Source organism: Rattus norvegicus, chromosome 19 (genome assembly GCF_021556685.1).
Source record: "Rattus norvegicus strain SHRSP/BbbUtx chromosome 19, alternate assembly SHRSP_T2T, whole genome shotgun sequence".
Taxonomy (NCBI): domain Eukaryota; kingdom Metazoa; phylum Chordata; class Mammalia; order Rodentia; family Muridae; genus Rattus; species Rattus norvegicus.
In genome coordinates, this window is record NC_141552.1 from 17,889,046 (window position 1) to 17,900,332 (window position 11,287).

Below are 11,287 nucleotides of genomic sequence, written 5' to 3' on the forward strand. Positions count from 1 at the left end.
GATTGGAAAAACCTAAGTCATTGCTATGTTTCTAAATGAGTGCTTCCTCCCCAATCCCTGCACAGAAATGTTTCATCCTACCTCAAATTCTCCTCAGTCAGCAATATTACCCATTAAAGATTACTGAGAAATCACACCAGTTCCTATAAGTAGCCAAAGAGGTCTCCTGTCTCATCATGTGCAGGTGCATGAAATCACACCCAGAAATAGCCTGTAGGGTAGGTTGCGATGTGGGTGTGTGTTATAGGTACAACCTGAAGCTTTGTGCTTAACATTTGACAGTTGCCACCAGATTCCTTAGGAGAAAGAATTGCATTCATTATGGTCCTGGCAACAATGTGGTGATCTGTTAGCAGAGGAAACTGAAATATTGGATCCACCAGTGAATGCACCCTCAGGCTGAGTGTGGGGCTCTCCTCTTTGCACTTAAGTTACCAAAGTAGGATTGCTTACAGGCCTCTCTAAGCTATAACGTGTGATTTCATCTGAAAAATAAAATAGTCAGCAGATGTTGGGGGGGATGCAGCCAAAGGAGTAGGACAAGCCTAGAGACATAACTCAGTGGACAGAGTAAGAAACAAGCATCTTCACTCCTGTTTCATGGATCACCCCACAAAACACAAAAGCATCTATCCTACTTAAAAAAAAAAAAACCAAGTTATTTTATTGAATGCATACACTAATACTGTTTACAGTATTGGTAGCAAAGCTCATATTTTGGTGGCAGATCCATGACTTGAACTATCTTCCTGACAACATATAAAACAATAAATAAATAAATAAATAAATAAATAAATAAATAAATAAGAAAAAACAGAAAAATAAAAAAACACAAAAAGCACAAGCCTTTCATGTGAAGTTACAGAAGAGTGATCCAGTGGTCACTTCTGACCAGGCCATTTTAGCTATGACAGTGTATAGTGACCCTTAATTTTATGGGTCCTATATAAAGCTTTGTGCAATATTGTCATTTTAACCAACCTCATCCAGAACATACATAACAACACAGGATATGATCACAATGTCCTTGCCGTGTATCAAGTTATTTTTCTATGTCCTTGATTGTCAGGCATATTACAGCAACAATCTGAGATGGCTGGTAGACTTGGAAGAAAGTCGATATGAAAGATGCCCGTTTGATATCAGTACAGCCATTTCTTACGAATGAGAATCTTTTAAGCTGGCCCTCCCTTAGCCCCTACACATTAGACAATAGAACAGAAAGTACAGAAAGCACATTCCCACCCACTCTCTAGGAAGCTGCTGGACCATAAGAACAGAGGGTACAGAACATATTTACTGCAGGGCAATTAGAAGACAGGAAACATCTCTGGGAAGCTGACTGACCACTATAGAAGTGAGATGTCCTTGATACTGAATGCAGCTGTGCTATAGGCTGACATAGCTATAGCCTTTTCCTGGGAACTCCAGAAGAGAAACACCTGCCAAGACAGATATCCTTGGTCCTTGTCCTGGGAACCCCAGGATAAGAAAACATATATCAAGTCAGACGTCCTTTGTACTGAAATAGCTGCATTGATGTTGTTACGGCCTTATCCCAGGAATTCCAGGACGAGAAACATCTTCCTAGTTATCCTTGGCACGAAATAGCTGAGCTAAGGAAACTGTGTAATCTTAACTGACTATTTAAGCTGTATATTTCTGTTGTTTGAGGCTCCTCACATTCCTCCTGTGTGAGGACCGTGTCGAGCCCCAGTGCATTGGTATCCCAAAGTAAACTTCTTGTTTTTACATAAAGACTGAGTCCTGTGTGTTCATGGGGTGGTGATTGTCCTCAGGACTGGAGCGAGAGTCTCCTCTGTCTGAGGGTCTTTCAGATAAAGCTATAGTTGTGGGTTACACACCTCAATTCTCATTGGCTAATGCTGTCCTCACAGTCCTTGGAGGCCCCTTTGTAAGACTACCTGTTGGAAAGTGGAAGCAGCTTTATTTGAGCTCAAAGTGAACCTGACGAGCAACGTAGAGAACAAGATGGGGTAATTGAGACCCTGTCTAAAACCAGCACAGAAACCCACCCTTCAATCAAAGCATCATCTACCAATTCTTGAATTTTTACCATTCTCTGCCAACCAGTCTTTCATTCAGGAAAGGTAGAAAAGAACTGGAAATGATCTTTGTATTCTAAGGACCTCGATCTGTCTTTCCTTAGGTCCACGTTAAGAACAAATGAAATGGGTATCACCATCTGAATAACTTAGTATCACCTACTCAGCATTTCTAGCCTAATACTGTGCCTATGGCAATCTCAAGCTTCCCTGAGTGTTGCTGCCCCAGCAAGCAGAATGAAGAACTGAGGTCAATCCCCACTTAACCTTTCAAGGGGTTAGAAGAAAGCCATCAGAGATACTGCACTTCTTTGTCCTTAGATTAAATCAAGATGATACAACGTGAATCTAGTGTGCTATTCCACCACACATCTTCCTCACAACCCCACCTATCTGAGGTCATTGCTTGGCAGAATTCATGCCCCACCATCCTAGATATTTCTTGATTCATTGCTGCCAAGGGCCAGGTTTCCTGAGTTTTGTTTTTTATAGAATTGGGTGTAGTCAATCATAGTTGCCCTCTGTAAGAAATGACAAATATCTATAATAACTGAATATTCTGAAGGTTTTTATACTGGTTTTATTATACATATAACTGTGAAACGGAAAACATACATATTTCATCAATGAAATGAGTAAGATTGATTTAATGAACAGAAAAATGGATGGTACTTCAAAACTTCCATGATTACATATTATCTATTTAATTCCCTCCACAATAGCAAGAAACGGACATTATTATTTACTTAAACCGAGAAAATATTAATTGTTTGGCCTGCTTTTCTGAGCTTCCTTAAGGTATAGTTAATTGACAGAGCTGTGGTTTAAAATTAGGGTCCATATTGTTCTGTTTTAAATGTGTGACTTTTCTTTCTATTTTTTTCTCCATCTTTATTAAATTGGGTATATCTTATTTACATTTCAATTGTTATTACTTTTCTGGGTTTCCAGGCAAACATCCCCCTAACCCCTCCCCCTCCCCTTCTCTATGGGTGTTCCCCTCCCCATCCTCCCCCCATTACCACCCTTCCCCCAACAAGCCCCTTCACTGGGGGTTCAGTCTTGGCAGGACCAAGGGCTTCCCTTTTATTTCTAGTGGGTGCTGCTCTCCCTGCTCCGTGGGAAGTGGATGGGGGGAAGGCCCGGGCCTGAGGTGAGTTGGAACTGGGGTAGAAAGCATAGGGCCTCCTAGGTGAGAATGCCAAACCACCACTGCTGCTGCAGCCACCATGGAGAAGCCCTTGTTCCTGCTGCAGGGAGGAGAGTCTGGTGGCCACAAGATGGCTGAAGGGGAGCTGAGAGTGGAAAGCTTCATCACCCGCCTGCTGGAGGTATGAGGATATCGTCCGGAAAAAATTGTGCAGATGACTGGAGCAGAAGTCCGAGGGCTGTGTATCACGTCTCGTGAAATCTTTCTTAGCCAGCCAACAGCTGTGAACACAGGTTTCTTTTGGAGCGCAGGCCTGTGCAGGCTGAGAACCTAGGTGGGACAGTTCAAGCTACCCTTTTTCCATGGCCAATCTCAGATCATATTCAGAAAGTATTTCTTGGGCTAAAGAGATGGCTTAGTGGTTAAGAGTACTGACAGCTCTTCCAGAGGTCCTGAGTTCAAATCCCAGCAACCACATGGTGGCTCACAACCATCTGTAATGAGATATGATGCCCTCTTCTGGTGTGTCTGAAGACAGTCACGGTGTACTTGTATATAATAAATAAATAAATAAATGAATAAATAAATAAATAAATAAATCTTTAAAAAAAAAGAGTGTTTCTTCCAAATGAGGAATTTCCAATTTATGGAATTGAACTAATGGTGGAAGTGACACAGAGAGTTAAAGTACAGAAGGAATAATCCAGAATGTCCACCAACAGTTGCTGTCACACCAGGACTTTTAAAAGCTCAGCTGCTAGAGAAGCAATGTAGTCTTTGGTTATTCTCAAGCTTAGGTCTTCTAGTCATTATAAGCTGACCATGACACAAAAAGAGTCATCTATATCAAAATAGAGAATAGTAACTAGATTCACCGCACACTATCACATTACTACTGTATTTGAGGTTCTCAGTTAATATCCAAGAACCTGGAAGAGGCCTGGGTCTTGCTACACATACTTATAATTTATGTCCCCATTGTCAGCTGAGATTCTTCATGCAGCCTGGGGTCAAGGAGGTCATCCCACAAAGCACAAAACACCCATCTCAGATAAACATGTATGGTTTATTGAATCCAAAACATCCATGAATTTCAGGACACAATTAAATGTTGAAACCTAAGGATAATAGATATAGAAGAGAATTAAGATTTCTAGTTCATAGATCCAGTAAACACCTTCAACAAATCATAGCAGCAAACCTCCATAAGGTAAAGAAAGAAAAGGCCATAAAGGTACAACAAGCCTACAGAACATCAAACTAATTGTACCAGAAAAATTCCTCCATTCACATAATAATTAAAACGCTAAATGCACAGATCAAGAAAGAACATTAAAAGGGGTAAGGTATAAATATCTAGTATCAAATAAATTCAGACGTATTTGAATTACAGCAGACTTCTCAACAGAGATTCTAAAAGTCAGAAAATCTTGGGCAGATGTAATGCAGACACAGGCTCCTATATCCAGCATAATCCTCAATCACCATAAAAGGAGGAACCAGGATATTTCATGACAAAACCAAATTTAAACAATTCTTTTCTCTAAGAAAGCACAACAGAGGCTAATAGGAGGAAAACTCCAAGACAATGAACTAAACTATACCCAAGAAAGACCAAGAAATTAATCTTCTCTCAATAATTTAAAAAAAGATAAGCACACAAACAAAATTTCACCTATAACCAAAAAAGAAGAGAAAGCAGCAATCATTGGCTTTAATATCTGACCAGATCCTCTTTCCCTAATCCCCAAGCTCCCAGGGGCCAAACTGCCAGCCAAAGTGTATGCAAGGATGCTCTATGGTTCTAGGTGAGTCCTGTAGCCCCACCAAAGGCAGATCCTAGAGGTGTGAGGTGGGAATGGATATGTGTGGGTGCAGGAGCACTGTCACATAGGCAAAGCTGAGCAGAAATGGGATGTAAGGTTTGATGAGGGGCGTGTGGAAAGCAGGACAACAGTGGAAATGTAAATAAATAAAATAACCGATTAATAAAAAATTGCCAAAAATAAAATAACAAGTAAAAAGGTAAATGAAAATTAAACCAAACCAACCAAACAAACAAACAAAAACCCCTGTAGTGTATTGGCCTAATTCTGCTTGTATTTTAATGCTAATTTGTGGAACTCAGGACTGGTTAACCCCAAATAACTGCCCCTGCTCCCAGTTAACTGTGATTATAAAGAAGCCAACAGCCAACAGCTGCACAGCAGAGAGATGGGGGAGGGGAGCTTTGAGGGCTTTGCTAGAGAGGATCATGAGGAGGGAAGAAGGAAGTAGAAATTGCCAAAGAATAAAGGAAGAACATGTGTGATGGAGAGGAGAGAGGAAGAGGACAGCAGCCATGGTTAAGAGAGAGGAGAGCCTGGTCCTGAGGGCTGTCCAAGTGGAACAAAAACAGTCAAGATGCTACACAGTCAGTAAGAGCAGCTCTCAGGCGAGCAGAGATCACCAGAGACCCCAGACCAACAAGATACGCAAGCATAACTCCATCCAAACTCCCTCTCAATATCCCGTGTCCTCCATGGGTCTGGCCTCAGCGTGTGTCCTGCGTCAGCACATGTGTCTGTCTCAGCTGACATCACTCTGCCCATCAGCCCGAGCCCCAGGAAACAGCGAGAAACTACAGCAGCCCACCAGAAGGTTTTTTGCTGTGGTTCTATGAAGTCCCAACAAATGCAGCTCAACTACAGAATGCAAGGCAGACCAATGCATGTGTGTCCTTAGTGCAGAACCCTTCATCACGTGTCCTTTCACATGCGTGCTTTAGCAGAACATCCTTTTACCTGTGTCTACCTCAGTTAAATGTTCCTTCACACATCTGCCTTAGCCTTTCACCTGTGTCCGCTTCAGGGGACCACTCCTTCAGGTGTAGAATTTCTCAAGATTAGCAAACTGCATACAGAACATTCAGAACAAATCAAGGTGTGTGGTCAGCATGTCCTTGAGCCAAGTCCCTTCTCCTTGTCAGTGACAGCAGGCGTGTTACAGCAACAATATGAAATGGCTGGCAGACATGGAACAAAATAGCAAAGCTATTCTGGGGGATGTCACACCATACCAGCCACCAGCTCAGCTGAATTTTTAAGGTTTGATGTTACAAGTGAATATACTTGACCTTCAAAAACTGAGAGAGCCCACTTTTAATATGAACTATATAATCTAGGCCAAGACCGCCTCTAGGGCAAAGGCCCTCAGCCTGTGGGTCGTGACCCACACAGGGTCTCCTATCAGATAGTTTACACTACAATAAAGATTCATTACAGTAGCAAATTTACAGTTGTGAAGTAGCGACAAAATAATTTTGTAGTTGGGGTCACCACAGCATGAGGAACTGTTCTAAAGGGTTGAGGCCATAGGAAGGTTGAGAAACACTGCTCTAGGAAATTATGTTTTCTTTCTCTTTCATATTTTTCAGACAGAATCTCAAACTGTAGCTGAGATTGGCTTGGCTTGGAACATGTGTGTAGTTCATGCTGGCATCAGACTTATGGCAATTCTCCTGCTTCAGCCTCCTACTCAGGAGCCTACCAGGGTGAGATCACAACCACGGGTAATTGGATTGCTGTTCTTGGTTGTCAACTTGAGTGTACCTGGAATTAACTAATGCCAAATGGCTTGACGCCCTGTGAGGGGGATCTCTCTCTCTCTCTCTCTCTCTCTCTCTCTCTCTCTCTCTCTCTCTCTCTCTCTCTCTCTCTCTCTCCTTCCTTCTTTCTGTTTTCCTCTCTTCAACCCCCTCCTCTTGGTCCTCCTCCTCTTCTTTGTTTTTTTTTGAGACAGGGTTTCCCTGTGTAGCTCTGGCTGTCCTGGAATTCATTTTGTAGACCAGGCTGGCCTTGAACTCAGAGATCCACCTGCCTCTACCTCCTGGATGCTGAGGCTAAAGGCATAAGCACCATTGGATTTTTTTTCTTAATTAAATTTTCTGAAGCAAGAAGACCTAATTGTAATCCAAATCTTGGAGATCAGAAGATAAATCTTTAATTCAGATCTTTTGAGATGGAATGGCCCACCTCTAATCTGGACCACACCTTCTTTTTTCTTTTTATTTTTTTCATCTTTATTAACTTGAGTATTTCTTATTTACATTTCGATTGTTATTCCCCTTCCCGATTTCCAGGCCAACATCCCTCAACCCTTTCCCCTCCCCTTCTATTTGGGTGTTCCCCTCCCCATCCTTCCCCCATTAGCGCCCTCCCCCCAACAATCATGTTCACTGGGGGTTCAGTCTTGGCAGGACCAAGGGTTTCCCCTTCTGCTGGTGATCTTACTAGGCTATTCATTGATACGTATGCAGTTGGAGTCCAGGGTCAGTCCATGTATAGTCTTTGGGTAGTGGCTTAGTCCCTGGAAGCTCTGGTTGGTTGGAATTGTTGTTCATATGGGGTCTTAACCCCCTTCAAGCTCTTCCAGTCCTTTCTCTGATTACTTCAACGGGGGCCCCGTTCTCAGTTCAGTGGTTTAATGATGGCATTCAGCTACGTATTTGCCGTATTCTGGCTGTGTCTCTCAGGAGAGATCTACATCCAGTTCCTGTCGGGGCTTGCACTTCTTTGCTTCATCCATCCTATCTAATATCTGTATAGGTATGGGCCATATGTGGGGCAGGCTCTGAATGGGTGTTCCTTCTGCCTCTGTTCTAAACTTTGCCTCCCTATTTCCTGCCAAGGGTATTCTTATTCCCCTTTTAAAGAAGGAGTGAAGCATCTGCATTTTGGTCATCCTTCTTGAGTTTCATGTGTTCTGTGCATCTAGGGTAATTCGAGCATTTGGGCTAATATCCACTTATCAATGAGTGCATACCATGTGTGTTTTTCTGTGATTGGGTTAGCTCACTCAGGATGATATTTTCCAGTTCCATCCATTTGCCTATGAATTTCATAAAGTCATTGGTTTTGATAGCTGAGTAATATTCCATTGTGTAGATGTACCACATTTTCTGTATCCATTCCTCTGTTGAAGGGCATCTGGGTTCTTTCCAGCTTCTGGCTATTATAAATAAGTGTGCTATGAACATAGTGGAGCATGTGTCTTTGTTATATGTTGGGACATCTTTTGGGTATATGCCCAAGAGAGGTATAGCTGGATCCTCAGGTAGTTCAATGTCCAATTTTCTGAGGAATCTCCACACTGATTTCCAGAATGGTTGTACCAGTCTGCAATCCCACCAACAATGGAGGAGTTTTCCTCTTTCTCTACATCCTTGCCAGGATCTGCTGTCACCTGAGTTTTTGATCTTAGCCATTCTGACTGGTGTGAGGTGAAATCTCAGGGTTGTTTTGATTTGCATTTCCCTTGTGACTAAAGATGTTGAGCATTTCTTTCGGTGTTTCTCAGCCATTCAGCATTCCTCAGCTGTGAATTCTTTGTTTAGCTCTTAGCCCCATTTTTTAAATAGTGTTATTTGTCTCCCTGAGGTCTAACTTCTTGAGTTCTTTGTATATTTTGGATATAAGCCCTCTATCTGTTGTAGGATTGGTAAAGATCTTTACCCAATCCGTTGGTTGTTGTTTGGACCACACCTTCTGCTGGCTCATATCAAGGACATGGAAAAAGGAAGTTTGCTTTATTAATTTTCCTTCTTCTTCAGGATTCCTGCATGTACTGAAGACCAGCTGAAATATCCAGCCTTATGGACAAAACCGTTGAGGTCCTGGAGTTGCCCCATAAACCACACAAACTCTGACCTCACTTAGACAGGGATGGTTTATTGAATGCCCACTGTAAGACTGATCATCAGAGACGTAGCTGAGAATTTGTCAGGCTAGGACTCTGGACATTTTTCTATGTCAGTTTATAAAGACTAAAATGTGAGCTCATAGGCAGGTGCTGGAAGGGCTGTCTGGTTGTCAGCCCTGACTCAAGCCATTTTAGACAACAAAGGTTCATACTGACTTTTTATCTGTTTAAAGATTTATTTATTTATATATAAGTATACTGTAGCTGTCTGCAGACACAGCAGAAGAGGGCATCAGGTCTCATTACAGATGGTTGTGAGCCACCACTGGGATTTGAACTCAGGACCTCCGGAAGAGCAGTCAGTGCTCTTAACCATGGAGCCATTTCTGCAGCCCTCATATTGACCTTTAATTTTATTGGTCCTACATGAAGCTTATAATTATGAAATTTAAGATTAAGAAACCTCACAACATAAAGAACTTCCTTCCAGTGGTTCGGGAATGGGTGGGTGGGGGAGCACCCTCATTCCTGACCCTGCTCTGAGTTAAATTATTTTCAGACAACCATGACAGGCAGACATATTACAGCAAGAATATGAACTATCTGGCAGGCATGGAACAAAACGGCTACAGCTATGCTAGGGGGATTGGCTTCAACAGGGGCAACTACTGCATTTTAGACCTTCCATTCCTTGTTGAATTAGCTGTACCACAGCCTATAAACCATTCTAATAAATTTTCTTTCTCTATATACAGTCATTCTAGGAGGGATGATTGGTTATGCATTGTTAAATGCAATGCTGATCACGAAACCCCATCACTTCCACAGCAATATGCAAGTGTAAGTAAGTTACTGAACAATTGAACAGAAATTAAAATTTACTGCATTTATTGCGTGTATCAGAAGGCATAGGGAACACCTGGCTGCTTATATCTCTTGGTCTCTATAGAGTAGTGGGAGAACTGAGACCCACTGAGGAGGTCTCTTAAGCGAAGACCAAACTCCTTGCAGTGACACTGGATTCCAGGCTTGTTGTCCTGTTTAGGCCTCACTGTGGTCTATGTACACTCTATGCATTCTCCCCATGCAGGTTCACATGGACTGAACTCAGAAAGCTGGGGTTGGCAGAAAGATGCATGGTTAAATAGCCCACCAGGTTCACATTGTATCAGCTTGATTTAATCTAAGGACAAAGAAGTGGAGTTTCTCTGATGGCTTTCTTCTAACCCCTTGAAAGGATCACTGGGGTTTGACCTCAGTACTTCATACTTCTTGCTGGGTCAGCAACACTCAGGGAAGCTTGAGATTGCCATAGGCACAGTATTATGCTAGATATACTGAGTAGATGATACTAAGATGTTCAGATGGTCATACCCATTTGCATGAGTTCTTAATGTGCACCTAAGGAAAGAGAGATCAAGGTCTTCAGAATAGGAAGATCATTTCCAGTTCTTTTCTACAATTCCAGTCTGAAAGACTGGTAGGGAGAGAATGGTAGATAATCAAGAATTCATAGATGATGCTTTGAAGGAAGTGTGGGTTTCTGTGCTGGTTTAGACAGGGTCTCAATTATCCCATGTTGCCCTCTTCCTACCTGGCCAGGTTCACTTTGAGCTCAGATAAACCTGCTTCTACTTTCCAGTAGACAGTCTTACAAGAGTGGCCTCCAGGGACTGTGAGGACAGCATTAGCCTTTGACAGTTGAGGTGTGTAACCCACAACTATAGTTTTAGCCACTTTGTTCCATGTTTACCAGCTATTTCAGATTGTTGCTGTCTATGGCTGACAATCACGGACACAGAAAAATAACCTGATAGAGAGCAAGGACATGGTGATCACATCCTTTCCTGTTCTGTATGTTCTGGATGAGGCTTGTTAAAATTCCAATATTGCAGAAAGCTTTATATAGGACCCATCACATTAAGCATCCCAGTGCACTGTTCTATCTAAAATGGCCTAATCAGAACTGACCACCAGATCACACTTCCTGCAATCCTCATATGAGAAGCTTGAGCTTTTTGTTTTGACTTTTTTCTTTCTTTCTTATTTTTTGCTGTATAAGTTGAGAGGAAGATATTTGGGGCCATGGATCTGCCCCCAAAATCTAGGGTATGGATCTGATCAATCAGTGTTGGTGTGTGCACTCAATACAGTATCCATTTTTTACTGTGACAGATGCTTTTGTGTTTGTGGGGAAGCCCATGACCCAGAGCACAAGTGCTGGGTCCTTGCTCTATCCACGTAGTGATGTGTATAGCCTCGTCCTACACCTTTATTTGCACCCCCTATATCTCTTGACTATTTTATTTTTCTGATAGAGGCTCAGCTTCTGATAGAAGGCCTGTCAGCAGTGCTCCTTTGGCGACATTGGCGCAGAAAGGAGAACCCCACA

General features: G+C 42.3%; 1 protein-coding gene across 1 annotated transcript in view; it reads right to left on the reverse strand.

The window, feature by feature from the left end:
• LOC147998942 (disks large homolog 5-like) overlaps window positions 1-11,287 on the reverse strand; it is a 41,022-nt gene that overhangs the window by 4,996 nt on the left and 24,739 nt on the right. The window lies entirely within an intron of this gene.